The following is a 5317-nucleotide window of genomic DNA, read 5'->3' on the forward strand; positions in this document are numbered from 1 at the left end:
CCGGCAGAGGCTCAAAGTCGTCCAAATTTAACTTAATACCAAAAGGCGGGGTTAACTTAACCCAATCATCATCAAACTGAAAATGCAGACTTTGGACGGCCATATTTTCTGACCCCTTTCTTCTACAGTCATGAAATCCTGTAGACATTTGTCTCTCCTAATGTTGAGCACATGTTCCTAGGAAACCAAGAACCTGTAACAAAATGGCGGCTGGACGTCCAAATTAGCCCAACCAATGTTAGGTGACTAAAGGCGTGGTTAACTTGAGTCAATCATTGCACAAAATAAGTACTTAAAGAAGCATAGGTCAAGGTTAACCTGGCTAAAGTTCATCCAAATAGGACCATAGGGGGCGGCAATTAATTGAAAACTTTAAAAACGCATAACTCCTCAGCCTTTTGTTGTACGGTCATGAAAGTTTGTTCGCCTATCACCAGATCCAAGCTGAGGCTATTCCATAGCTGTCAGTTATGTTATTTTTAAGGTGTGTCAAGGAAATGGTTCCAAGGGACGGTTGATGGTAGCTTCCAAAGAAGTACCTTTACATTCCACCTATGATTTCATTTGCCAAAGGTATTACTTCAGGATTCCTGATGGACAGGTTGGTTGCTCTTAGTAAGCAGAGAACCATTCTGCCCAGCCATTGCCAATTTAGCCTACAATGACATGTTTTCCCTTGTTCTCTACCTGGTAGGATAATTTAAACTTCGAACTCTCCAACCCAATGTGTTACAACTATCACTAATCGAAACAGCTGTGCAAATCTATACTGTTAGAAACTCCAGAATACGCTGATCATCCTGATTAACTTTGGATCAGTTTTCCCCAAACACACTAACCAGTGTTGCAAGATTGGGTTGTTCCCCTCCCAATTGGGCTACTTTTCATCACTTTAGGCTGGAACAGTTAGCATTGGGCGGGTACATACAGTTGGGGCTGGTTTTGAAAAAAAGTGTTAGTGAGATATAGCGAAGTGTCTTGTGTACAACCACCTAACTTAATACTTACGATAATATTACGATCATTTGGTCGCATTCAGGTGTTTATTTTGCTCACGCCTTGGCCTTTTACATGCCTATTTTGTGTGCTATGTATTAATGTCAGCTCATTGGTGTAAGACACATTTTCTGCTGCTGTCAGTCTGTGTTCTTTACACAGACCTTGTGAGGTGTGCGTGCGTGTGTGTGAGAGATAGATGAGAGTTTCCTTGTATACCACATGAGGTCATAGTTAGTAATAATTAGGTTACGGCAACACCATGGTTGTGCATGAACAATGCACAATGCACAACTATGATTGCTTTTGCTACGTTTAGAACTTCCTGATGGACAGGTTGGTTGCTTTTAGTGAGCAGAGAACTATTCTGCCAGCCTAGAAATCTAGACGCCCCTGGCGGCAGCAAATTTAATTTGCAGCCAGGGTCGTCTAGCAACTCGGGCTTAACATAACAACGACTGCTTTGCGACGGTTCCATGTGAAGTCCGAGCGGTCAATCATCACCAAACTTGTGTACTTATTCGTCAGGGTCTTATGGTCTGCGTCACGGTCTTAATGGTCTATCAGGGTCTTCATGGTCTGCGTCAGGGTTTTAATGGCCTGTCAGGGTCTTAATGGTCAAACAGGGTCTTATTGGTTGGATTTAGGCTTAGCACCCGTCAAATGCTGCTTGCAGCTTTAATTGTTAGTGTTTTTATTATTAGGTGCCAAGCACAAAGTGCGAAGGCAACCTATTGTAATAGTCTGTACAATAAATTTTAAAGCACCCATGAGCCATTGACTTCTAAAAGGGGTATGGTTTAAACCGAGAAAATACTTCTTTTTTTTCAAATAGGGTATGGCATCGAAATGGGCGTGGCCTGTCACTAAAATCGCCACAGTTCATAGACACAATGTTTGATTTGAGCGGGACTGACTTAGTGGCTGTTGGGGACCAAGGGAAGTTTCAACTGCTCAAGTGAAATGAAGTTGATTGACAAAACAACATGGCCGCCAGAGGCAAAAAATCATCAAAAATCGTTAAAATTTAACTTAACTTAAGTTAACAGGGTTAACTTAACCCAATCATCATAAACCTTGGGATAGTCAAAGGCACATTGGTCAAGATGAAACTGTCCAAATTTTATCTAAATTGGCCTAAAGGTGGCGCTATAGCAACAGTCCAAAAATGCACATTTTGAACAAGCATATCTCGTAAACGTTTTATATGGAAGCATATATGTAGTAAAATTCAAATAGCAATGCAATTTGCAATTTGCAATTCAATAAGTCATTACATTGTGCAATTGACAATTCATTATGCAATTTAATAATGTAATTTGTAAATACGTTATTCAAAGTGTATTTTAATATGCAAAGTGACAATGAAATCCTCAATAAAATTTGCTAAAGTTATAACAATAAAAATAGAATAACATTTTGTCCAATTTTTTGAGTTCCTTTATTCAAATTGAAAAGCTATAGCGTCCCCGTGATTGCAATGCATTTCGCCACGCTCCGTGTGTTGCAAAATTCAAATGACATTTCAATCCGCAAAACACTTTGCAAATCGTTTTGCAAAACGTTTTGCAAAACGTATCAGCCAATCGCGTCTGGGCGGGAACTACATCACTTGCTCGTCAGACCAGCTGATCATCCACGCACGTTGCAATTTATTTTCTATGCCTACCATTGTGCCAGATTTGACTCTTAATAGGTCTATGGTTTGACTGAGTTTACGTAATTATAACTGAAAATGGCGGAAAAGACGGTCTGGCAGCTGCTGCGGGATAAATAAATAAATAAATTGCAACGTGCGTGGATGATCAGCTGGTCTGACGAGCAAGTGACGTAGTTCCCGCCCAGACGCGATTGGCTGATACGTTTTGCAAAACGTTTTGCAAAGTGTTTTGCGGATTGAAATGTCATTTGAATTTTGCAACACACGGAGCGTGGCGAAGTGCATTGCAATCACGGGGACACTATAGCTTTTCAATTTGAATAAAGGAACTCAAAAAATTTGACCCCGGGGTCCACCTGCTCATGGAGCTCCTGGCCGTCTCTCCTCCAGAACACCACCCTCCCCAGTGGCACACCACTGGGGAGGAGGGGCTCCTCTGGAGCAGAGACACCCGCGGACGCTCTGGAGAGAGAGAGGGGGGGGGGGGGGGGGGGGGGGGGGGGGGGGGGGGGGGGAGAGAGGGCCAGGTTTCCTAAAGGGCCGAGTGAAACCCGGGCGCAGTTAGGGTTATCCTTATCCAACGGCGTTGGATAAGGATAACGTTATGGAGGTTAACTAGCTGCCCTGTGGCTCCGTCTACGGGGAGACGGGTTACTTAACCCTAACCCTAACCCTAACCGCGCCCGGGTTTCAATCGGCCCTTTAGGAAACCTGGTTACAGCGGTGCCCAGGTAACAATGGCTTCCATGGTAAACGCACTGCAGGTGAACCCTGGTGGCGCGGCACCGCGGCTCCTCAGTCCTGCTGCTCCACACTGAAGCGGTTCCTCCTGCCGCGGCCCCTGGACGCTCTGTGAGGGAGGGGGGCGGCCCCTCCAGCCTCCTCCATCAGGAGGTCCTCCAGGACCCCCAGACCCAGCAGGTCCAGGGAGAACACTGGCGGGGCTCCCCGGGGGTCCTCCAGCTCCGCAAAGCTCAAGGGCTCCAGGTCGGGAGGCGTGGTCACCATGGAGACCAGGGGCGGGTTCAACATGGCCACCATAGCAGAGACGGATGAGGCGAAGCTTGGGTGAAGGGAGGAGGTGCTGGAGCCGCTGGAGAGAGAGAGAGGACAGGCTGCCTGAACGGAGCTCCAGCTCCTGAGAACCAACAAGGAAACAGGTGTGACCTGGGTACCAGGTGTGTGACCTGTGTGTACCAGCTGTGTGACCTGGGTACCAGGTGTGTGACCTGTGTGTACCAGGTGTGTGACCTGGGTACCAGGTGTGTTACCTGTGTATACCAGGTGTGTGACCTGGGTACCAGGTGGGTTACCTGTGTGTACCAGGTGTGTTACCTGGGCGTGTACCAGGTGTGTTACCTGTGTGTACCAGGTGTGGTACCTGGGCGTGTACCAGGTGTGTGACCTGGGCGTGTACCAGGTGTGGTACCTGGGCGTGTACCAGGTGTGGTACCTGGGTGTGTACCAGGTGTGTGACCTGGGTGTGTACCAGGTGTGTGACCTGGGTGTGTACCAGGTGTGGTACCTGGGCGTGTACCAGGTGTGGTACCTGGACCCGTCGCTCCAGGGCTCTGTTGCTGGTCTCCAGGGTCCTCTGTCGGACCTCCAGGTCTCTGGTTCTCTGCTGCTCCTTCTGCAGCCGGCGGATGTAATCCACCAACGCCTTCAGGAAGGTCCCCTTGTTCCAGCGCAGCTCCCTAAACACCATCAACACCCCCCAGTATAACACCATCAACACCACCCAGTATAACACCACCCAGTATAACCATCAACACCACCCAGTAGAACACCATCAACACCACCCAGTAGAACACCATCAACACCACCCAGTAGAACACCATCAACACCACCCAGTAGAACACCATCAACACCACCCAGTAGAACACCATCAACACCACCCAGTATAACACCATCAACACCACCCAGTATAACACCATCAACACCACCAAGTTTAATACCATCAACCCCACCCAGTATAACTCCATCAAAACCACCAACCACACCACCTAGATTGTTACACCATCAACACCACCACCAGGACCATCCACACCAGCCACAGTACTGTAAACAGCATCCACAGCATAACATCAACACCATCCAAAGTGTAATACCATCAACACCACACACAACACTGTAAACACCACTGCACGAAACCCTCAACACCGCCCGTGTGTGTGTGTGTGTGTGTGCTTGTGTGAGAAAGAGAGACACTTACTGGTCAGCTGATCTTGGGATCATAGCCCCGAGCTCCTGGATCCGGTCATTGATGTTGAATCTCCGCCGTCTCTCGACTGCGTATTATGTCAGATTCTGATTGGTCATTCAGCGGCCTGTTATCTCTGTATAGCAGACCGTTGCTATGGTCGCTATTTCACAATATCCCATCTTACTGATCTTTTCATTAGCAGGAGCAATACAACCATTTTTAAATCAATACAATCATTTTTGGTGGAATTCTTTATTAAGAAGTCATATAATAAGCGTGATAATGTAACCTTCAGGGGTCTTGAACCACCCTGTCAAAAAAAAAAAAAGCACTGCTAGTAGTATATCATATATCTGTACTTTTTATTAGATATTCTATATCAACATATTTTTCATCATGTAGAGCTCATCTCCTATTCCAGCTCTCCAACTCCAGCCATCGACTTCAGTGGCAGC

This window comes from Micromesistius poutassou (assembly GCF_964030765.1).
Source record: "Micromesistius poutassou genome assembly, chromosome: 3".
Classification (NCBI taxonomy): domain Eukaryota; kingdom Metazoa; phylum Chordata; class Actinopteri; order Gadiformes; family Gadidae; genus Micromesistius; species Micromesistius poutassou.